Genomic DNA, 26,142 nt, shown 5'->3' with positions numbered 1-26,142 from the left:
ATATATTAATGGGAAATGATGAATTGGAAAAGAAGAAAGTAAAGATAGATTTTGAAGAAAAAATGGTAACTTTGGAAGGGCAAATAATTAAATTTATGCAGAAAGATGAGGTGGAAGAAGGAATAAGAGTTGATAGGATATTATTAAAAGAAAATAATGATGTTTATGAAGAAGAAATGTATTTTGATGATAGGGAAATGTCCCAAAAGAATGTAAAGAATAATTATTGTAGTGAATATTTAAGGAATGGAAATTTTAAGCAGATGGATGCCTACGAGGCGGAGTGCGTAAAATTGGAAGCAAGGAATAATGAGTACATAATGAAGAATAATTTTATTTGTAAAGAAGAAGATATGATAAAAGTTTTAAATTGCCCTGAAGAATATAAATCAATAGTCATTTCCATATTGCAGCAACACAAGGGACTTGTCAATAAAGAAAATAGAATTGCACAAAATTATATCCATAGTATAAAAGTTAAAGAAGAAAAAGATTTTAAAACAAAATCATACCCAATACCATATAAATACAGAGAAGAAGTAAACAAAACAATTAATAATATGTTAGAAGATGGGATCATTGAGAAGGCAGACACACGTTTTATTAACCCCATAGTAGTAGTACGAAAAAGATCAGGTGAAATCAGGTTATGTTTGGATGCAAGGAATATTAACAAGATTACTGAAAAGCAATTTGAAGCACCAATGAGTATAGATGGAATATTAGGAAGAATTACAGGAATGTCATTTTTCACTAAAATTGATTTACAGCATAGCTTTTGGTTAATACCTCTAGAAAGAAAAAGTAGACAGTATACAGGATTTCAGATAGATGGAGTAGTATATCAATTCAAACTAGTACCATTTGGACTTCAATCATCTTGCAGTGTTCTATGTAGATGTCTTCATGATATTTTGGATCAATATGAACATTTTGTAATTCACTACATTGATGATATATTAATTTTTTCTAAAACGGCTGAAGATCACGAGAAACACCTAAAAATTATAATAAACAGATAAGATAAAGTTGGACTTAAAATAAATCAAGAAAAATGTACATTTTTTCAAAAAGTAGTGATATATCTAGGTTATAAACTTAACACTAACAGCTTACTGATATATCCATTTTATTCAATAGACTTGATTTGTTAAATAGATGGTAGATTTCATTATTTTGAATCAATTTGACATCATACCTGTTGAATTTTGTATATATGGAAATTAATTTGTACCCTAAAAATCATAATTTGGGGTTAGACACAAAATTGATACTATAATTGCTATAAAAATGTCTTTCTAATATAATTATGTGAAAAAACTTACCAATTTATATTGATGAAAGTTATTTTGAATGGAAATAATTCCTAGATTTTGTCTATAAATAAACAGAACACAATATCCATTATATTTTTAATTAAGGTTATATTTTATTCTCTCCATTTGACATGACAGTTTGACCATAGAATAGCCGAACTGTGCTACGTTGTTCTCTGTTTTGACATAGACAGCGAACAGGGATGTATTTGATAGAACAATTAAAATAGGAAATTAAATTATTTCATTTATTATAATTACTAAGGTATGTGGATAAGAAAATTAATATTTAAAAAAATAATAAGTAAATTATTTATTTTAAATTTAAATTTTGGGGTATTGTGACAATTGGGGTTTATAGAAAATAATTTATAAGTTATATACTACATAATATTAGATATAAAAAAGTATTTAATTATTTTAAATAAGTTATATACTAGAGAATTTTATAAAAATATATTTATGTGAGGGCATTTTAAGAAATTATCATATAATAATTGTAAAAAGTTGTATTTTAGTAATTATAATGTGGTAGATACATTTAAGTGAGCCATGTGACTAGGCAACCAACTATACAAACTCTGTCTCCAAGTTGACATTTTAGGAAATAATTGGGAATATAAAGTGGGGTTATAATAATATATTGTTTGAATGTGTATTTTATTAAATTAGAGTGTTAGTTACTAATTTGAATGTTTATTCTGATCTGAAAAGCCTAAATGTCAACAAAATTATCAATGGAACATTAACGAATTCTCCAGAGTGCAGAGTGTGACCATTGTTTACAGTCGAACATTCTCGAAATAATGATTATGGCGGTGGATCGAACAGATATTTTTTTCGAGAACATCTATATGAAAGTAATGGAACAAATTGGAACATGATCTCTTACCAGATGGTTCTGGAATATCCAAAAGGATATAAATGCCCGTGATTTGGATTCAAGATGGGAGTTTTTAGTCAGAAGTCAAGCAGTTTATTATGAAAGTTAGTAGATTAGTTAGTGAAGTGAATTGTTCACAGTTTTAGTAAGTCAGTCAAGCAGTTTAATAAGAAATATGAAAGTTAGTTGGAGATAGTCCAATTGTTTAATATAGTGAGTTAAATGAAGATTAAAAATTATGCATATATTTAATGCACATTTATAATTATACACAAATAATTATTGAAGATTATAAAAGTATATTAGAAGAATATTGGATGGACATTGGAAGGAATTAAAATTATATTATGATTGGAGATTAGTATAAATCAACTTATAATAATTGGATATTGGTATATTGAAAAGAAGAATAAATATAAATGGTGTTTGCTGGTTTGCTTGGTGGTGTAGAAATGCTGGTGAAGAAAACTATATCTTAAATTGGTAGAAGCTGATGGTTGGAAGAAGTAATTTCACAAAAACAAGGATAACCGAAGTACGAAGACATTTAGTGATCATTAGAATCTATATAGTGGAAAACAGTTCATTTAGGCATTCAGTGAAAGAAAGGTACAAAATTTTGTTAATATAATTTAGTTAGTGTCATAACAAGTTCAATTTTGAAGATAGTTTGTTTAAATTTTACATTGTCTATAGAATTTAATTAGTTTTATAAGAATATCAATTTAAAGATAGTTTATTTTAAATTTACATTGGCTAGGTTAGATATATATGTGTGTTTCATAATAGTTATAATAAAGATAACTTAAAAAAGTACTTACAAGCTAATTCTTTGAGAACCGCGATAAAAACCCTATATATTATATTATCAAAAATACTCATTGCTCATCATTCAATTAATTAGTTTTATAAGAATATCAATTTAAAGATAGTTTATTTTAAATTTACATTGGCTAGGTTAGATATATATGTGTGTTTCATAATAGTTATAATAAAGATAATTTAAAAAAGTACTTACAAGCTAATTCTTTGAGAACCGCGATAAAAACCCTATATATTATATTATCAAAAATACTCATTGCTCATCATTCAAACAAAAAACACATCATAACAATATATATATATATATATATATATATATATATATATATATATATATATATATATATATATATATATATATAGAAAATGATACAGTATTAGAATAATACCTTTTATATAATTCTTATCTTGTAATAGTATGGGTTTGTACAATCATTTCAGGAGTCAATACTTTTGTATTACATTTTGTTTTTTTTTCTGTACAAACTTCTGAAGTAGCTTTTTCTCCTATGCGAGCACTCTGTTCTTGCCGATAAAGTGACCAATAGTAATTACCCATCATGTTGATGTTCCAACGTCCCTGGTATCGTTTCTCCATCACCTTGATATCCCGATGAAATGGTTTGCCTTGTTCTTTACTGACACCCAGATTTTTAGGAAAAAAGTTAAGATAGTTATGCAAAAAGTAGATTTTGAGTCTCATTAAACATCACAAAGCTTTAAACTTATCTAATAAATTAGCTGCTATAAGCTCGTAGTTTAGGTATTTTACATTACCTAAAAACTTGGTTAGAATTGTTTTGAGTGCAATCCAAATTTTTTTTTCCTTAGAAGTTATCTTAATTTCAACAGAATCAAACATAATTTTACGAATATCTGGTACAACAAAAACACCTTCTTTCCATTTAGCTTCTGATAGATGGGGAAACTTTCCACTCAAGTACTTGAAACAATCTCGATCTTTAGGCAGGGCCTTGAGATTTCTTATTGGTTTCTCATTGTTTTGTAGACCAGTGTTGTTGTTCTACTGTCCAATTCGTATAAATAAAACGTATAAACTTTGTAAATCAATTATAATAAAATAGAAATATGCTTTATTGTCATTGAAAATTATACAATTGTATGAACAAAGCTTACAAAAAGTCAAAAAAAAATAACAATAACAATTAAAATTTACTAAAATTACATAAATCGCCAATATAACAAAATAAAAGATAATAAAATATACAATTAATTTCAAGATTTAACTAAATTGCAAATTGCATAATAAAACCTTACGAAGTAGTTTACATATGGACAAATATTTCGTTATTGTAACAGTACAAAATTAGATGTACTAACTGCGGGTAGCAGAAAACCGAGGTACATGACTCTAAACATGAAGAAGACGATTCTTCTTCTAAACAGTCGCCAAAACTTAAAGAACAAATAAAAATTAAATGACACGTGGTGGAAAAATATTATCTTTTCTGGAAGCAAATACCAGTCTACAGATTTCTTATCAAACGTTGTTAGTACAGAGAAGTTAGTACATTTTTTGAAGTATTAGGTCCGCACAATAATGAAATTTTTCCACCTCTCAAATAAAAAAAAACCAAACCTATATTTAAACCATCCACATCCAATATCTAATATGAATCGCAAAAAGCAACTTCAAGTCAATCTATAACTTTTACCCAATTTAAAAAAAGGAAATCTGAATCCCCTTTATTGGAACCTTCATTTCAAAATAAAAATTAAATTATAAGTTTATAATGTAATCTCAATCAACTGTAGGGAATAAAGTGAGTTTAGTTAAATGTTTAGATGAATATATAAATCTTACAATAAAACACTGAAAACTTTTGTTTTCAACACTTAATATATCATAATTTATTTTCACTTTTGCTATGTCGCGTCGGTAGAGTGCCTTTCTAAGGTGATATTTTTACTATGCGTCTACATTTTATAGTCTTTAACCGAATAAATTAAGGAGAGGAGATTTGATAATGATAATATAATTCATATTGCTTTTAACTCATTAACACCCAATTTTTTTTAATTTCAAAATTTTACTTATTCATAATTATCAGTAATATTGGTCTTAATAGGGTAATCTTCATGAAATTGTTTTATATGTTTACATTGTTGAATTTTAATCCGTCCTATATAATAGACCACTGAACACTGCGGTTAAGAAATAAACGTTTTAGTTTAAACTTGTGATTCCATCTATTAGCTTGTACAAGAGATTCTATAGTATCAAAATTATATTATGTTCTAGTAACATACTTATTACACAGGCCAACAAAAAAACAAGATTTATAAAACACCTCGGGCAAAAAGCGAGACAACGGGTGCTCGATCTATTTAACATCTGTCGCTCTACCCAACAGATTCCAAAACTGTGGCGTAAATCAAAAGTAGTAACCCTTCTGAAACCTGGAAAAGACCCTGAACTACCGAGTAGCTACCGTCCGATATCTCTGCTATGCCATTTGTATAAATTTTATGAATGCCTCATTTTAAACCGCATCCAGGAAACATTAGATGCAAAACTAATCCCAGAACTAGCAGGCTTCAGACCAGGTAAATCATGCACAAGCCAAGTGAACCTAACAGAATACATAAAGGAGGGATTTGAGCAGAAAGAGATAGTGGGAGTAGCCTTGATAGACCTCACAGCGGCTTATGATATGGTAAACCACAGAACCTTGCTAACTAAGATCTATAACACTGTGCTTAACTATGATCTGGTAAATATCATTAGATCACGTTTCTACGTTGTGCTAAATGGAAAGAAGAGCAGATGGAGAACCCAAAAAAATTGCCTACCTCTAGGAAGCGTTCTGGCGCCGTCCTTATTTAACATCTACACCAACGACCAACCAATGCACCATCAGACTGATGATGTCAATTTATTACAAACAAAACTCATTAAAGCCAAACTCTACTAAAAACCCAAGTATGTGCATTCCATCTCAACAACCAATAGGTGCATGTAAAACTGAATGTTTCTTGGAAAGGACAACGCTTGAAACATACTGATAGGCCCAAATATCTTGGAGTAACACTGAACCGGTCACTAACGTATAAATTCCACTGTCAAAGCACAAGACAAAAGCTTTCCATGAGAAACAACCTTCTCCGGAAACTTGTAGAGAGCAAGTGGGGTGCAAATCTCCAGGTCTTTAAGACAACAGCTGAGGCCTTATGTTTCTCAACAGGGTAATATGCTTGTTCCGTCTGGGATAAATCTAGACACGCCCAACAAGTCATCACGGCGTTAAATGAAACATGTAGAAAAATTACCTAATAATTACCTAAGATAATTACCTAATGTAGAATAATTACCTAATTATAGACAAATGCTCAGATTGTGATGCCACCTACATAGGAAGAACATGTAGGTCATTGTCTTCACGCTCTCTAGAGCACACAAAAAGAGAAAACACCTCCACCTTCTCTCAACATCCAAAAGAACATAACCACACCCTCAATATCCCAGAAGACGTATCACTTATCCACAGTATCCCCCAAAAAAACTTTCTCAAACTAAACCTATACGAAGGCCTTGAAATCATTAAAGAAAAACAAAAAAGTCCAAATTGTGTTAATCGCCATGTCTCATTCAATCGAGACTTCCTCTCACTCCATCGCCAATTATTCTCATAACCCTTTACTTTTGCAATAAAATTTACATTTATCATTATTGATTCGTTAACTATTCATCTTCCTTAGTTCACTCCACAACCTCTTTTCAATACATCAAACTCTCTATCTTTCCCCACTCCTTTCTATTTAACCTAAATTTCAGGTCTGACCCCCATATCTACTGTTGTTTATGCTTCTTTTCGACACAACTACTCTTCTCACAACTTTCTCTCCTCACAACATTTTAAAACATCACACTTTTCTTTTTGCTTAAATTTAAAAGAGTCGCCACAACCATTCTACTTTTGCAGTTCTTACACATCTGGTCAATATTCACCAATAGTTTATCAACTTTTTCTACCCACCTCAAGCTCATGAACTTATAACTTATCCTTTTTATATTTCTCATGTACCTAGTGTTGCTTTATAACAGATAGGGCCTTTTCTCCTTAAGTTATAAGATGAGTCTACCTATTACAAAACCACCCACATATCTGTTTAAACAATATCGTAACCTTTTCATCCTTTTCCATCCCACATCTTATTTTACTTATATATATAGTTCCCTCAGGATTTGGTTTCGGATCTTTGGAGACCCCAGCCTCCTGTAGAGTCTTTCCTTTTCTCACAACTTTTTTAAAATTACTCATTCTCTCTTTTTACTTCAATTTAACAGAGCAACCTACATTCAATTTTTTCAGTTCTTAAATATCTTGTCAATATACAACAATAGTTTATTATTTTTATCTACCCACTTTAGCTCATGAACTTATAACTTATCCTTTTATATTTCTCATGTACCTAGTGTTGCTTTATAAGAGATAGGGCCTCTTCTTCTTAAGTTATAAGCTGAGTAATGTATGATCAACATATTACAAAACCACGTTTCAACCATCAATTTCTGTTCGTCTCATATAGTTCTTAAAATAAAAAAACAACTAACCAACTTTATCCGATAACACATAATCAGTTATTTATGTTCATGAACTTGTAACTTACGAATTCTTTAATATTTACCAGGTATCAAATGTTGTTTTTTAACATACAGGGCCTTCTATGCTCAAGTTATAAGTTATATACCACATGAACACCACATTACAAAAGTATTTTATTGTATTCACTTAATAGCATTTTTAAAAATATTTTTTCCTATTTCACCCATCAACAATAAAGTCTCAAGCATCCAACTTTTCACATATGTCTATTTTGCATTTTCCAGGTACCAAATGTTGCCCAAAAGGGCCTTTTATTAGAATCCTGATTTCACACCAATTTATTTTACCTATCTATAGTTGGTTGCCTATCAGTACCCACAGAATTCTTCACCACAATTCATTCCACATCCATTAATCAATACAACACTTTTCTCCATGTTCTTAACATAAATTCAGGACAAATTCACATTTAAAACTACAAAATTGATGGTTGCTACTGTTATATTATTTTAACTTTAACTTATTCAATGTTTAAATATTGCTGGCTTCTGTCATATTTAGACACAGACATTAAGTTACATGACTGCCTTGTTCGGACTTCCGTCCTAACATGTCAATGTTGTCATTCAAATCAGTTGCTATCATCAAATCCTCGTAGACACTTCGTCTCAGGACCGTACGAAAGTACGTTGCCATGTTATCATATCCACTGGTAACTTTAACATCTTAAAATATAAGACTAAATAATGTAAACTAAATTGTAACATATAACTTTTAACGGGTTTTTACTAGTAAGTATTAACCACATTTTGTATTAACCTTGGTCAAAATTTTAACTTCATGTTCTTTTTAATTAAAGTGGTTATATACTTTTTAGGACACTGATGATGGAATATGAATTCCGAAAACGTTTTGTCTTCATGACATAGCCCGTTTGTAATTTATATACCTTTTATGAAGAATTTAAACCAAAAATTTTTGTGATACATGGTATACAGCCAGATACAGGAACTTAGTTTTTTTTGTGGATTTGATTTACCGGTTGTATGAGGCCTACCCCTCTACTGTACCGGGTAGCTAGATTCGCATCACCAGACGACCGTAGATGCACCTCACAATATGTGGATAAGTTCAGGCAAACTTTCGATGAAAGGCACCAATTATATGGGTTTGACGAACCGACAGGAATCAGCCGACTTAAATCAAGAAAAAGGTTTATGAGAAATGTCAGCGTCGAACCCCCCGAACTGTTCCCCTTACATCCAGAATGACCTAATGGAATGAACCTGGACTGGAGAACCTGGCGGTTTCATGCTCAATCGCATACGCACAGGGGTTGCCCTTGTAAAACAGAACCTCATTAAATGGGGCATCAAGACAGACAGCTACGCACTTTGTGAATGTAGGGAAATACAGAATGTAGAGCACCTGAGAGTATGTAGACTTTGCCCATCACAGTGCACCCTCGATAATTTATGGCTCGCAAATACAAAGGGTGTAGACGTAGCCCGATATTGGGCAGAAAAACTGTAGTCGGATCCAGACACGAAAAAGTAAAGTAAGTGCCCTTGCGGTGATACCTCTTTTGTTCTCTGGTGCATAGATTGCTATCACATTTATAGGTTTGAGATCCAGTTTAACTACTACTACTACTAAGGATTTCCACAGTTTTCACTGTCTTCCTTCACTCAACCGTTTTCTCCAATTTTCCCTGTCATTCCAGTCTCCATCTCGCAGGGTTCTTTTCTCCATAGCCTCGTCGATTTCATCTCTGAATGACCTTCGGGGTCTTCCTCTCTTTCTTCTTCCAATCGGGCTCCATTCTGTGATTTTGTTTATCCAGCGTCCTCTGTCCGCTCTTCTGACGTGGCCGTACCAGGATAGTCTCTTCTCCTCTATATAGTCGATTATGTCTGATTGCACTCCCATTCTCCGCTTAATCTCTGCGTTTTCAATTCTGTCTCTTTTTGTAAGTCTACAGCTTCTCCTCAGGAACTCCATTTCTACTGCTCTTATTCTACCTCTATTTCTCTTGTTTATTGTCCAGTTTTCGGACCCATATGTCAGGATACTTCTTGTCAGGGTGTTATATATTCTCTTTTTTGTCTTTATCGTAATGTTCTTATCCCACAACACTGAGTTTAGTTGTCTTATACAGTTTCTTGTTTGTCTCAGTCTGTTGTTTATATCTTCTTCTGTTGTTCCCTGGTTCGATATTATGGTTCCTAAATACTTGAATTTATCTGTTCCATTTATTTGTCTTCCCTCGTCTATCTCTAGGTTTCTCATATCCTTGTTTTCTGTTGTTAGGTATTCGGTTTTCTCTAAGTTTATTTCCATTCCGTTGTTTTTATATGCTTCTTCTAGTTTTCTGAGCATAAAGCTGAGATCTTCTTCATCTTGTGCGATGACTACTTGATCGTCGGCAAAACTTAAGGTGTATAGGTATTCGTCTCTTACTGGTATGCCCATTCCTTCGCACTTTCTCCTCCATGGTTTGAGTGTCTTTTCCAAGAATATTTTAAACAGAGTAGGGGACGTAGCACAGCCTTGTAGAAGTCCTTTTGTCGTCTTAAATGGATTGTAGGCTTTATTTCCACATTTAATGGCTACTTTGTTTTCTTTGTATAGTGCTTTAACTGCTTTTATTAGTGTTTGTCGGATTCCGAGATCATTCATTGCTTCCCATAATTTGACTCTAGGTATTGAGTCATATGCTTTCTTTAGATCAACAAAGGCCAGATGGACCGGTCTACCTTTTGCCATTTTCTTCTCTATCAGTTGTTCTAATGTGTACGTATGATCTAGGCATGATTTTCCTACTGTGAACCCTGCTTGATCTTCTCCAATTTTTCCTATTATTTCAGTTTCTAGTTTTTCTTTAATAATTTTCCCGTAAAGTCTACCTATCGACGATATTATACTAATTCCTCTATAGTTTTCACATTTTTTCCTGTTTCCTTTCTTATGTATGGATGTGATGTATGCTTGTGTCCATTCCGCAGGTATTTCTTCTCCATTTAGTCCTCTTTCGAACATTCTATGTAGCATGCGGAATAACTTTTCCGTTCCGTTTTTAATTAGTTCGTTTGGTATTCCTCCGGGTCCTTTGGCTTTTTTGTTCTTCAATGTCTTGATTGCTCTCTTAACTTCTGCCAGGCTTATTTCTATCTGGTCGTATGCCCCATTTCCTGCATGTTCTATATTCTCTTCCTGAAATTGGGGACGGTTTTCTGTAAGTAGTTCTACGTAGTATTCTTGCCACTCGTTTTCACTAATTTTGCCGATCTGGGTTTTCTCTGTCTTATTTCGTTGAAGTGCTTTTAATATTCGCCATGATTCTGAATTTCTCGTTCCTCCGATATGTCGTTCTATCTCTGTGCATGCTTGTTCCCATCGTTCGTTCTTTTCATTTGTTACTCTTTTCTTTACCTCTCTGTTTTTCGCTCTATATAGGTCTAAGTCTTCCTGTTTTTTGGTGTTTAGGTATTTTATGTGTAGTTTTTTCTTTTCTTTTATGCATTTCAATGTGTCTTCCCTTAATTTGATATTCTGATGGGTGTTCCTTTGGTCGTCTTCTCCAAGAGCTTCTAAGGCCGCTGAAATCAGGCAGGTTTTTATGTGTTCATGCATTTCATCTAACGTGTCATATCTGAATTCTTCTAGTTTTTGGTCTAGTCTTCTTTTGTATAAATCTTTTATTGATTCTTCCTGCAATAGATGTAATTGGAGCCTCTTTTCGTTTATTGTCGTTCCCGTTGTAACAATCGATGTATGTTTTTGTTTTGTCCAGATATAGGGGAATTCCATCCATGCCACCACAAGTTTGTGATCTGTTCCACATTCTGCCCCTCTTTTCACTCTGATGTCTTTCACTTTGATGGAGTTTTTGTGGTTCATGATAATGTAGTCAATAATGGATCTTAGTTTTCTTGCCTCTTGAGTCCATGTGTACTTATGTATATTTTTGTGTTTGTAAAATCCGTTCATAATTTTCAAATCATTTACTTCACATAGTTCTACCAATCTTTCTCCGTTGTCGTTAATTGTGTCTTCTCCAAATGGACCAACTGTTCTGTCATTGTCTTTTCTTCCGACTCTTCCATTTAGATCCCCCACTATTATTATTTCTTGTTTAGGTTTTCTCTTATCTATTTGTTCTTGAAGTTGTTCGATAAATCGTTCTTTCTCATCCAGTTTAACTTTTACTCTTATTATTCTTTTAGAGATATATTCACATTCTTGTACTTGGTGTAAAAAATGTCTGTGAACTGTATTGATTACTTAATAACTGCGTACAGTTGTTACGTTATCAACATTTTTGATTAATTGTTTCACGAGCCTACCTTTAACTGGGTAACTTAAAGCTGTATTATCTTTTAAATATTTTTGCACTTAATTATTTATATTATTGGTACATAGAATGTTTTTTTTTCAATTTAAAAGGCTTTTTAGACAAATCAGGAACCATTACTGGAATCATCTCATCTACATTAACAACGCACGTGGTTATCAAAATTCCGTCACTAACAATTTTTTGAGCTTTTCAAAATACCGAAATGTAGAGCTTTAGGTTTTTGGCTCAGTCTTACCAGAACCATACTTACAGAATTTTGAGGAGTTCCTGTATCCTCGCTTACTATAACTCTTACTTTAGGTATCGGTTCTTCCAAATTTAGGACAACTTCTTTGTTTTCAATATTTTATTTTGAAGATCTATGATAACTGTGTTCTGCATTTGTATCCATCTCAAGAACGCATTCATCTGTAATATGGGTTAAAAGAAATAAGTATTTCATCTAGTGTTACCAATCTGTATGGTTGCGGTTATCTTTTCATAAATTGGAATAGTGGGACCTGAAGTAGTTACAAGAACTAAGTTTGTTTTGTTTCGGTTGTAGTTTTCCATTCAGAAATATGGTTCGAATAAAGAATATGGTTGCATCATATTAACGGTGCATTGTTATTGTCAACGTAGCCCTTAAGTGGTAAATTATCTTCATTTTATTTAAAGAATAATCCGAATTTGGAGGCTTTTATTAGATACAGCCGACGACGTCTTCTAGTGGCGACTTTTATTTGATTCCGTGGCTATTATTTGGATGTCTGTGGTCAGTTGGGAGATATCGATTCTTTAAAGACCTATATGTACTTATATTTCTAGTAGGATTATGTGGCTAGCTTCCGGATGTTGATCTTGGCGACCTTTTGACCTTATTCATCGGTTCTTCTTTTCTTGCATTTGATCGGATTTTTCATTTTGAAGTTCTTGTTGAAGGTCGATTTTATTTATTCACATATGTCGGTTTCTTCTACACATAATATATGCTAAAACTAGTTGTTACTCCTCATAAGTAAGTACTTTTACAGTTGTCACAAACCCCCGGTAATTCTTAAGGTGTTTGACATGTTATATGCTTCCTGTAAATATTTCCTGCTCTCTATGAATTTTTCCTACGATTATATTTTAACTAGGCTAACACATACAGATAGGACCCAATCTATTTTAGGAGTTTGGTGCAATATGAAAACTAGTTAAAACTATGTTTATAGACTATTTAAAACATTTATCACCTTGCTATATTCTGTTTATATGTCCTCACTAACTATTATAATTATAATATTTATGTGTTTCCAAATCAGTCGGTTGGTAGGTTTTCGTTCTTACTACTCTTAACACAATCTTTATTTAAAAGTTACGTGTTATGTGTTTTGTGATTTTTGTTTCCAATCAAATATTTTGCAGCAATATTTGAAATAAAAAAACAGGAGCACTCTACTTTGTTGTTCATAGTTAAATTAAAATACAACTGTAAATGTCGATATAGACAATTGTAAAAATGCAGATTTAATTAGATTTGCGCGTTTTTAGTAACTGGCATAACACGGTTTTTAAAAAATATTTTCATTTTGATGAAGCACTCAATGTAAAAATGTAGCTGGCGGCTACAAAGTAATAACACAATCATTTAATGAACAGATGCGGGCAGCTTTACTGACAAGCCTTTAAATGTGTATGTACAGTAATCGCTTCACAAAATTATATCTTATCTGAATAGGTATGGAGTGTGTTTATCGGTTTTAATAGGCAATATTCAAACACACATTTAATAAGTATAAATAATGCAGTGTTATTGAAATTCCGATACATCCAGAAAAATCATAAAAAATGGGTTGTGAAATTTAGAGCTAAATGACGGTGAGTATTCTGCTTCTTAATTCTGTAATGACAACATTTCCGTTTGATGAGGACGACTATATTTACATTTGTCGGTGTCAGTTAGGTGTGGGACATATTTTAATAATTTATATACACTATATGTCGGTGAAAAGTAAATAAAACGTATTCCTTTATATGTGTTAAGTTTTTCTTCGGAGAAATTGTTAAAAAGGTGGCTCTACGTTCACACCAGACCGAATATCCTAACAAGCTAGTTTCTGATATCACAATCGGCAAAGATCTGGAATTGTTTTTTTTTGTTGTTTCGTCTGGAATTTTTGGAATTTCGGCAGTATTCATCAATAATGTCGACAATGGACGTAAACATTTATTGTTCCCTGATGATCTTCCTCTATTTCGATGTAATAGCTTTATGATATTTTGTATGTTTTTGGTACTATTGAATATGTGTTGGAGGTGCTTCGTATAGGCAGACTCTTCTTGCCTCTAAACGAACGTGTTTCCATTTGGATAGTGTAAGCACTAGTATTGGAAATTTCCTATCACTAGTGGAGATTGTTTTTTCTCATCACTAGTGGATCCTATGGAGGAAGTTGGACATTGAATACGGGGCTTAAGAAAAAAAATCAGTTATTTTCAGATTATTTCTAATTTTTTGGATTTTTAACTATTGTTTACATGTTAGATGCAGTTTTGGTTATTATCTCTCTGTGGACAGATATAATTAGTCAGTGGGATTGAGAAACCACAGAGAACCGTTCCGTCATGTACACAAGCTCGAAGTGAGCTATTTATCTAAGCCGATAAAAAGAGGAGATGCCTTCAATGTGTCCATATATTTGTTAGGGTGTCTATTGCTGGCAGAGATATCTAAGGAATATATTATCGAAAAATTGTCATTAAGATTTAATGATGTTTTAAACACGGATATTCAGCTTCCAATGGTTTTTAAGGTCTTACTCCTACTTAGAACGAAAAGATTCTCAAGTGTATTGGGGATGTTTGATAGCTGATATATTACAGGAATTATATCAGTGCATCTATATTTGCTCGGTATTTAAATAAAGAATTCTAGTCAGTCAAAATTTTCTACATATAATGCTGAGACGGCCGACTCTTTTTCTTATCCTGATACGATTTGCATCAGATCCTACTCCCTATTGAAGAGTTAAAGTAAATACCACTCCTAGGTTCTCGATCGCTAAATCAGATAGATCTTAGCTTTCCCGTGTATTAACACTATTTATAGATTTCGAATGCCCCAGGAATCCATTAGTTGATCAGAATTAGTGCATTTGATTGGAGGTTATATATTTTGTAGCCCTTCGATGCATATTAATTTAGATGCTGACTCTCACAATATAACAACAGTTTTTTGGAGCTTTGGCCAATTTTGGATTTTTTTTTGTTAAATTAAAGATGAAGAAGAGGAATTGACAAAAAGGTTTCCCTTTTGATTCTCGTTTATTTTAGATTTAGTCTGTGTCTACGTTTTCTGTTAGATTTTTGTTTGGCTAAAATATCAATAATAAAGTATATTCCTTTTTTTATATTTCCATTCTGAATTAGATGAACAAGTTTAAGAAAGTTATAAGAGTTGTGATCATCTTCCTTATGATTCCATATTATGGTTACGTCGTGACGGAAAATGTTTGGAATGTATTCTGGGAACTGTTTACTCAGGCACTTTAATGATTAACTGACAACATGATATTCAATTTTTTATTCTAAATTTATTATCTCGATAAACTGTGTAGAATTTTTAATCTAAAATTCATACTGGTCAATGAAGTATAAATTTTTGGTCAGAAATTTTGCAACTGTGGTGTTTTTCTTTAAGATAGTATAAAAATTGTCAGTTTGCCAATTATCATAAAAACAACCGGACATTATATTGGTTGGAAGTCTGACGACTTCCTGGTCAGAACAAAAATGAGAATAAGGCTAAAGACGAGACAGCTAAAGCAACACCAACAAGGAAACAGATGGGACATTTTAAGGCTCGATTTACCTGATAATGAACGGCAATATCAGGCACTGATCCAAAACAAATTGCAGGCCCTGGAAGAAGAAGAAACATCAAGGCCAGACTTAACTATGGACCAGAAAAAACCAGTGGTTTGTCCAGGATTGCGAACAAAGCTTTCATCAGAAAGAAATCAAGAGGCTAGAGTTACTAACACGCCCTACAGATGACAACAGGGAAGACTGCAACAGAGTAAGGAGTCAAACGAGAAGACTTTTGAGAAGAAAAAAGAAACAGCACCTAGAAGCGCGAATACAGCAAATGGAAGAGGAACATAGAACCGGTAAGTCTAGACAGTTTTATAAGAACCTAACAACAATAAAGGGCAACACGATCAAACCAGAATTTATAAAAGACGATGCAGGACAATTTCTCACAGACGACGAGGAGATAAGCCGCCAATGGAGAAAGTATTTTGAGCAACTCTTAAATGCAGAAAAACCCACAACAACAGGGCAACAAAGATAGTACCAGTTAGCCGAACCTGAAATACCAGGGCCCACACTAGCTGAAGTAAAGTCCGCAATTTCATCCCTAAAAAACCATAAAGCCCCAGGCCCAGACGGCATACAGGCGGAACTACTAAAAAAAGGGGGAGAAAAGCTATACCTTGAGATATATCATCTTATAAGAGAACTCTGGAAAAGGGAAGAAATACTGAAACATCGGCATGAAAGCCATATAGTACCGATCCACAAGAAGGGAGACAAACAAATATGTCGGAACTATAGGGTAATATCATTAATCAATACAACGTACAAAATAATATCCATAATACTGTCTAGAAGGCTAACTCTATACGCAGAGGAAATAATAGGCAACTACCAAAGTGGATTCAGACCGGGAAGGTCGACCATAGACCAGATATTCGTCCTACGTTAGGTGTTAGAAAAAAACTGGGAATACAACCGCGATGACACCAAATCTTCGTGGACTTTAAACAAGCTTATAATTCTGTTAGCAGAGAAGCTTTGTGGGAGACCATGATAGAAACGGGAGTACATAAAAAGCTGGTACGATTAGCACAGGTGAGCACAGAGAACGCTTCCGCACGGATCAGAATTGGCAGCACCACGTCGGAGGAATTCCTCATTGACACCGGGCTTAGAAAAGGAGATCCTCTCGTCCCCCTGCTATTTAATTTTGCATTGGAACATGCGGTAAGGAAAGCTAAATTACAACTGACAAACGGATTTGCCGCACAAGGATCAAAAATACTATTGGCGATGCGGATGACTTTGACACAATTGCACAATCCACCAGAGATGCAAAAGAAGTTTTCACCCTATTCGAAAACGGAGCCAAGGAAGTTGGTCTGAAAGTCAACGAGGACAAGACCAAGTACATGGTGGTTACAAATAAAACCCAAGACCAAGGGTTAGTAACAATCAATGAATACAACTTTGAAGTCGCCAAAGAATTCAAGTACCTGGGAACGATCATATATATATATATATATATATATATATATATATATATATATATATATATATATATATATATATATATATATATATATATATATATATATATATATATATATATATATATACGATATATATATATATATATATATATATATATACGATATATATATATATATATATATATATATATATATATATATATATATATATATATATATATATATATATATATATATATATATATATATATATATATATGATGAACGATCATAACATCTGAAAATAAATATGAAAAGGACGTGGCAGCCAGGATCATTGCAGGAAACAGGGCATAATACTCATTAATGACCGTACTTTAATCAAAAATACTCTCAATACCAGCAAAAATAAGAGTGTACAAGACAATAATCCGTCCCACAATAACGTATGGAAGCGAGACATTGACTCTGAACCAGCGGGAAACGACAAAATTACTGGTACTGGAAAGAAATATACTGCGTACTATCTATGGGCCTTGCAGAGAAGAGACAACAGGACAATGGAGAAAAAGACACAATGATGAACTCCAGACAGTATATGGAGATGAAAACATAGTACGCTACATTAAAGCCTACCGAATAAGATGGGCGGGCCACGTACTAAGATCGAGTGACGAAAGACTCCTGAACGCCACATTCTGGGAAAGGCTCGATGGCAGAAGGTCAGTTAGTCGCCCAAGAAAGAGATGAAAGGACGCAGTAGCCAGTGATCTACGCAAAATGGGAATAAATTATCTATCAATTAAATCATTAATGATAGTTTAACTTTTTTTTGAGAATACTTTATAAAAAACAATAAAACTGTGTGCATTTTTTTAGTTAGTCATGGAAAATTTAAAAAATTATGAACTTTAATGATGAACAGCATCGTAACCTTTAATTTGTTTCAATAAAAATGTGTGTAAAAAAAATTAAAAATATACTAGAGAAAGTTATAGGAAACTATAGAAAAAAAGGTTTTAACAGTTTTATGAAACCAAAAGTTTTTAATGCCAGGTATTAATTTTAACATCGTATTCAAGGTGTGTCACAAAACTATGAATTTTTCTCAAGAGTGTAATTCAGCTACTTTTAAAAATATTAGCAATTATTATAAAAAAAATTGATTACAACTGCAAACCATGTTTATATGTGCACCAAACTCCATTTACTTTATTTACTTAATAAATAATTTAAATTATTTACTAAGTAAATAAAATTTTATACTATTTACTATTCATTCACTGCTTGGGTCCGGGTTACGAGGGATGTTTAATGTAATTGAGTGCCGTTGTCTCTTTAATATTAAGACAATTAAGGTGTCAACTAGCGAAGCTATATTGTGGAATTTTCAAAATCAATTTTATAACTTGTATGGAGATCATTTTACACATTGGACATCACAATTAGTTATTTACAACATAACTTAATTAATTTCATTTTAAATCAAACAGATATTATTAGCTTAGACAAAAATTGCAAACTATTTACTATTACTTTCACTCTAATATCAGATAAAGTAATTTTTAAAGCCTTATCAAGCGATTATCCTAGATTTTATTATTGAGTCAGATAATTGTTGTGATAAAAAGACAAAAGGAGAAATTAAAACTAATATAACGCTTGTTCCCTTTAAAATCATAAAATTAAATAAAGATCATCTTAATTTAGTCAACAAAAAACTTAGAGATATGTGTAAGATAGTAGAACAGCTAGAATCAAATAAAATACTACCTGATTATCAAAGTTCTTATTTTATTTAATTTATTAGTGCTATTTTAAAATATTGTTCATATAATATATTACGTAAACTCTTCATGTATTCTAGACGTAAATTTTGTCGCGACTAATCTTCTAAAAAAAATTTATTTAAAATCCTTTATAAAAGGTATATAATTAAAACACCCAATCGGGCTACATCACAAAACCTTTTCGGAATCTATATTCCATCATCAGTGTGTCCTAAAAGTATATAACCACTTAAATTAAAGAAAACATGAAATTTAAAATGTTGACAAAGGTTAATACAAAATGTGGTTAATACTTACTAGGTGTACATGTTTTGAGCCACTAAATATTTGGGTATAAACCCGTTTAATGGTATTAATTTAAATTTAGGTTACATTATTCGATCTTATATGTTATGATGTTATAGTTATAAGTGAAATTTATAACATGGCAACGTAAGACTCTACATGAGCTGCTGGTCCTGAGACAAAGTGTCTACGAGGACTTGTTGATAGCAACTGATTGAAATGATAATATGTAGTGGCTCAAACCATGTACACCTAGTAAGTATTAACCACATTTTGTATTAACCTTTCAAGTCAAAATTTTAAATTTCATGTTTTCTTTAATTTAAGTGGTTATAAACTTTAGGACACACTGATGATGGAATATAGATTCTGAAAACGTTTTGGATGTAGCCCGATTTGGTGTTTTAATTATACTATATACTATATACTATATACTATATACTATATACTATATACTATATACTATATACTATATACTATATACTATATACTATATACTATATACTATATACTATATACTATATACTATATACTATATACTATATACTATATACTATATACTATATACTATATACTATATACTATATACTATATACTATATACTATATACTATATACTATATACTATATACTATAAACACCGGTATTTAGGTGCCACGCCCTTCCGGTAGGGATCTATGAAGGAGTATTACCGAGCCGCAAGCCCTTATCTCTTGCCATACTGCTCCACCATGGGCCGATCAGACACCAGCATATTCTAGTCTAAGCCGCAGATTCATCTAGAATTTTAAACAGCTGCGTTAGCTTTTTTTATGTTTCTGTACACCGAGCTGGGGCTCGAACCCATATCCACTGAACCATTCGACAGTGAAGCGAATAAGAATCGGCCGCCTAGCCCGCTTGGCTATCTGACCGACGTGTTTTAATTATATACCTTTCATAAAGGATTTTAAATAATTTTTTTGTGATACATGGTATACAACCAGTTAAAGGAACTTAGTTTCCTTGTGGAATCTTCTAAAAGTACACAAATTACCAATTGTCTGCCTTTCAATGTTTGTAAAAGGTCAGAAAAGGTACATTTCGATATTTATGATGACAATCTAGAAGAAGGTATAGGATTAATACGTAGTACACGTATAGCGAAATAAAAAGAAAAATTATAATTATCAAAATACTACAAATTAAGGTAAACAATAACTTCACCTCTCTAATTTCTTTCTCTAAAAGGGAGGTGTAGTGCACCTGAATAACCTGTTTATTGTTTTTGATACCTTTTCTATACCCTGGAAGGTATAGAATAGCTCAATGATGACAACCTAGAAGAAGGTATAGGATTAATACGTAGTACACGTATAGCGAAATAAAAAGAAAAATTATAATTATCTAAATACTACAAATTAAGGTAAACAATAACTTTACCTCTTTAATTTCTTTCTCTAAAAGGGAGGTGTAGTGCACCTGAATAACCTGTTTATTGTTTTTGATACCTTTTCTATACCCTGGAAGGTATGGAATAACTCTGAATACAAAAAAATAAAAATCATGATTGTCGGTAAGAACAACATTAAAGGCAAAACAATCTACGTTAAAGGAATAGGTTTTAGAGAAAGTACCCAGATACAATTACTTGGGACGTGAGCTATATAAACAATGAGACCGCAACTTTGAAATAAAACGCATTGATATAGGCAGATGCACTTAGATCAATAAGATGAAAAAAGTATTATGCAATGGAAAACTGGGAATAAAAATTAAAACTAAAATATTGAGATGCTACGTATTCCCTACCCTTTTATATGAAGTTGAAACCTGGACAGTTGACAGACCTGGAAACCTGGATGTGATGCCATTAAATAATGTGGAAAATATGTACACATTACGTAAGAAACGCAGAAACATTAAGAAAGATGAAAAAAGAAAAAGACATACTCAACACTATACTAAGAAATGAAAAATATAAGTTGACTCGATTGGTTATCTTATAAACTCATTATTATTTAAGGGAAACAATGTTTAACGACGTTTTGGCAAGGTCGCACTTGCCATTGTTAACTCTTCTTGCTAGTCCCTTCTTGAAGTAAACTTTAAGTTTATATTATGATTTCCCCCCCTTTAAAGAACTCAGGATCCCAAATTATCAGACTAAGTTATATGGTAACATCGCAACACTATTCACTCTCGTAGACCATTTATATACTTAACTAGATTGGTAAGGCATGTCTGATTATAAAAAAAATTATGTGACCTTATATGTGAATAGTGTTAACGGATATACCAAGTAATGTTCTGTTAAATACAATGTGGTGAAGGCTAATGAGGGCATGTGAGAGGAAGCAGAGTTGACTGTAGTCAATCCCAATTACATACCTAACCGCCTCATGTTCCTCTTTGCGACGCTGAGAAAGACACTTAGGGAGCAACAATTAGAACCCATCTAGGAAAACAATACCTAAACCCTAAGATGGAAGACTGGTTATTAAAAATCGAAATACCGGGAAGATTGGACAAATCCTAGTCTTTTCGCTTAACGAAGTGTCTTACAAAGCTTTTAGGCTGCTTATTTCTATGTGTATTATAGACTTGAAGATGTATCTTTTAAGACCATATTACGTTAAAAAAAATGTAACCGTAATTATTAGGATAGTAATTAAATCTCTACTCAGTAATACTCTACTTAATAAACCGGCTAATAATAATTTACTTTATAGGGGGCCTTAATCTCCAAAGGGAGTATTCTCTTAGAAAAATTGTTTCTTCCTTTTAGACATTCAAAAAGGAATCCACGAACCAATAAATATTCTTTATGGGTAACAAGTATTCAGTTATCGCCCCGTGAATACTTCTAGGTATTTAAATAAATACTCAATATTAAGACACACAAAAAAAGAAAGAATATTTATGGTTCATAACTTACCCTTAAACAAAATACATCCTGGGGTAAACTAAATGTTATGCCATAAAAATAAACAATAAACTTAAAAAAACTGAACAGTTTATTACAAAAAATTAAATTTTATATTTTGGATTATCTAAAAAAAATAAAATTTTAACATAAATTTCGTCTAACAATTTTATAGGAAACTTATCAAAATATTAAGAAATTAATTACAAAGTTGATAGTTTAATTAAGAGTGAACCCTTTACCAAAGAATCAATAATCACTTGTTAACCATCAATTTTACAAAAAATTACCATGTGTTTGGTACCGAACTACGGTGATAATATTCAACAAACGAATTTTTTTAATTTAAATAGATTGACGTTGTACTTAAATTATGTAATTAGATCTTGCCATGTTCCCAGCTAATGAAACGTAGATTGGTCTCAGCCAACCATATGAGAATAATTTGCTTCAGACCATAAAAAGATCCAATTTTCGGAATCACCCCAAATCAAATCCTAAGAAACATCCTAGATATAGGAGTAACCATAAAAAATATCCTCAGAGAGGAATCTTGACCTCAAATTCCCAAAATATGAAAAGTTACCGGCAGCAGGTAATATCCATAAAATATATTTTGGCAACTTAGGAGGCCTACAGGAAAAATATCAGTTCAGGACTGTAACACACAAAGCTAAGACTCCAAAATTAGAATGCGTGGACGATTTTATATTGGCCAGAATTGGACGTGGCTACTGCTTTCATAAAAATATGAGTGTCTATTTTAAAAATCTTACCAAAATATTTTTAATAATTGAAATTGAATTTGATGACAAATTAAGCATGTTACATTAATTGTAACAACCATCAGAAATCTTAATGGATCCAATCAAAGTTCTGCGAGCCAATCTCTAGCATAATAAGATAGCTTCAGCAGAACTTACTGTTGCTATGAGCAGATTCAATATATCTTTAATACGAGAAATCTGACTTTATTTTCCAAGTAAGAGCTCTATCGTTCTTTTTTAAAGAGCTTGTATATAGCCGATCTGTTAAAATCATGTGGAGTTGTATAGTAGTCAAACGACAAAATAATAATAAAATATTGCCGTTCATAAAGCGTATGAAAGAGATAATTCTCATATCGGAATATCTTTTATATAATAATCCTGAACAACAATCACTCATACTGATTACAAGTGCGGTTTATTTTGTCCATTAAAATTTTATTTTGAAGTCTTCACTTCAACTAGCCAGCACTAAGGTATCATTAGAAGGTCTTTTCCACGATTAAACCATTCACAATAATACCTTCTGCTCTCTCCTTCTTTTATGATGCCCTCTTAAATTAAAATTAAATTAATGAATATTGGCGATTACTTCATAAAATTTGTTCTGCTCTTTTTATTAGTTTTTTATAAACCCATCCAAATCTATATAATGCCGTATATCTAGGACCAAAGAAAGTTTTTTCTTCCTGATTTCCCGGTTTCCTTTAATCTTGCCTGTTGTCACAATGTGGGGGAGGAAATATTTCTAATTCCTTAATAGGTATCCAAGGTGTTATGTTTTACGGACTTTGATTATGTAGATAAGCACACTTTCTTTGCTTAAATAATTGAGAATCTGTCTATTTATTATTTCTTCAGCCCGGGAAATTTTCAATATTCTCCTGTAAGCCTACATCTGAAAGGACTCTATCTTGTTCATGGTTGGAATAAGCTCATGATTTCACTCCATACAATATAGTTGCGTATAGGATACGTTGTTTAGTAAATAAATAAGTTAGTTCTCTATCTTTGTACCCTGTGTACTCAATTTCTTTAATTTTTTTCTATGATACATTCTTGGAGCTGACCTTAAAATAAAATAAAAATCTAATTCTTTTTATTCTAATTTTTCTGCTGTTTATATTTCGTGGTATAAACGCTTTAGATTGGGTATTATATTCTTCTATTTTTTAATTATTTTGCCATCAAATTTCTAATATTATAAACAACTATTCAAAATAATATCTCCGAGGTCCAATTAAGGTCATGAAATTCGCATAAGTACTGTCCTATTCTGGATATCTAACATAATTGAGCTACACGAACGTACATATACTGCACATGTAGAATTATTGTCAAATCATTCTCTCGAGGTGTATTCGAGAGAATTCCTCTTGAATGGGAATGCATTTTTGTGAATCTGTAATCTACGTGGTATTATACACCTATAAACTTGTAAGATATAGAGAGTTATTCGTATGCACGATATACAGACTACTTAGTCTGTGTATCGTGATTCGTATGTAATTTTTAATTATGTGATAAGTCTTTATTATTTTAACTAACAATTTTTTTTGATAAGCTGTCATTACAATTTGTAAATTCCGTTCAAGTTATGAAAATTTAGATTATATTTGCTTTAAAAGAAGGGCTGTAAAAAATTAAAGTGAATAATATATGTCTAATATTATTTAATAACTATTACTAGTCTCTTAGTTAAACCACAAACTGTAAAAACAATATTTATTCAGGAAACGTCTCGACATACCTGTTATCATCAGCTTTATAAATCAGGAAAAATCTAATGGAATCCAATTTAAAGAAAAGTAGCTGGACTGCCAACGCCATAGGGGACCTTCAAACTACATAAATACTATTTAAACTATTTAATAGTGGGTTATTAAAAAGACCTTGAATCTCATTTTTTTTTTCCCACAAGGGTACCATTTGGATGGTACTGAATAATTTAATTTAATATTCCATTACTTACAGAAATACGTTACACAAATATCACTTCACGGCTGGTACAATAGACATATAATACAAGATAGACTGACTCTATCTTGACTTGACCACGTGACCTTATCATTGGTTATTTAGGCCACGTGGTCGATAAACCTGGCAAATTAGAAAGAGATGCAGGGACTGCTTTGCGTCAATTGTCTCTGTCGCACTAGATTGGTATTGCACTCTGGTATTGCAACAATCAGCCTATCCTATACGTCTATAAAAAATCAGCATTATACCATGTTATTTTAAAAGTAACAAGTGTAAATATAAAAATTAACAGAATAAACCTGGATTAAAATTTAACCAAGTAGTATCCAGCATTGTTACTTATCAACAGAAATATTTTTTGAAAATATTTAAAATAAATAGAATTTTCTTGAAAGAAACAACAAAGCTAATCTTTTTGCAAAATAATTATTGTAGTATCATAATTTTTTTTATTGGATCCTCTTGGATGAGTACTACAATCTGATCAAAATCAGAAGTAAATCAAAAAACTAGATATATATGCAAGAAGCTACTGCTGATGTATCTAGATGCATTTATAATGTTCGTCTGTACTTTCTTTTGGAGCCGAGTTATTTGAATATTGCTTAAATCGGTGCAACTCCTTCTTATGCCACAACCTCCAATAGGCTGGATAATTAAGCCACAATTAAAGTTTAAAATAATTTTATTTTTAACGTTTCGATTTCTACTTCGTAAATCGTTCTGTATTTTGAGATACAATACTATGACATTTTTTAACTTCTTTTCAGCTTCTTTTATGGTTACTGCCAACCGCAAGTGTTGCGGTAATATCAGCAAAGGTTACTTTTACTTGGAATAGGTAATGAAATAATTTTTTGTATAGAATAAATACCAAACTTGTCCTAGAATAGTTCCCTGTTGTAGTGTATCTGTAGATTTTTTTCCTCAAAGTCAGAGTGTGATTCCTCCTCCTTTACTATAAAGCATATATCTGATATATAATTGATGTCAATACTAAACAGTACTTATCTGGGAAGCAAATCTAAGCTTGTGTTTTAATCCTTCGTAACGAAGCCTATTAACCTTTTAAGGGCACCGTGTGGTCATATGTACCACAGCTACTACATAAATTATGATATTTTGAAAATCGAACGAGACATGCGCATGTCTCCTAATGTAAGTTTTACTTAGCCTGCCCTTGACCAGTAACTCTTAGCGTTTAGTTCGAATTTA

The 26,142-nt window shown here is 32.0% G+C and overlaps 2 long non-coding RNA genes across 6 annotated transcripts in view; one reads left to right on the top strand and one right to left on the bottom strand.

The window, feature by feature from the left end:
• Positions 1 to 518: 518 nt before the first annotated feature.
• On the bottom strand, positions 519 to 1,663 carry LOC140435619 (uncharacterized). The gene is made up of 3 exons (XR_011950197.1): positions 1,326 to 1,663; positions 1,110 to 1,235; positions 519 to 998 (listed from the first exon to the last, which is right to left on the bottom strand). It is a non-coding gene; the product is annotated as an uncharacterized lncRNA (long non-coding RNA).
• Positions 1,664 to 13,682: 12,019 nt separating this feature from the next.
• The window catches only part of LOC140435618 (uncharacterized), a 152,346-nt gene continuing 139,886 nt past the window's right edge, over positions 13,683 to 26,142 (top strand). For all 5 annotated transcript variants that reach the window (XR_011950194.1, XR_011950195.1, XR_011950193.1 and 2 more), the window contains exon 1: positions 13,683 to 13,788. This is a non-coding gene — a long non-coding RNA (uncharacterized lncRNA). The remainder of the gene's footprint in view (positions 13,789 to 26,142) is intronic.

This window comes from Diabrotica undecimpunctata, chromosome 3, assembly GCF_040954645.1.
Source record: "Diabrotica undecimpunctata isolate CICGRU chromosome 3, icDiaUnde3, whole genome shotgun sequence".
Lineage (NCBI taxonomy): Eukaryota > Metazoa > Arthropoda > Insecta > Coleoptera > Chrysomelidae > Diabrotica > Diabrotica undecimpunctata.
Note: the sequence above shows the minus strand (reverse complement) of the source record. Positions and strands in the feature narration are given on the sequence as shown.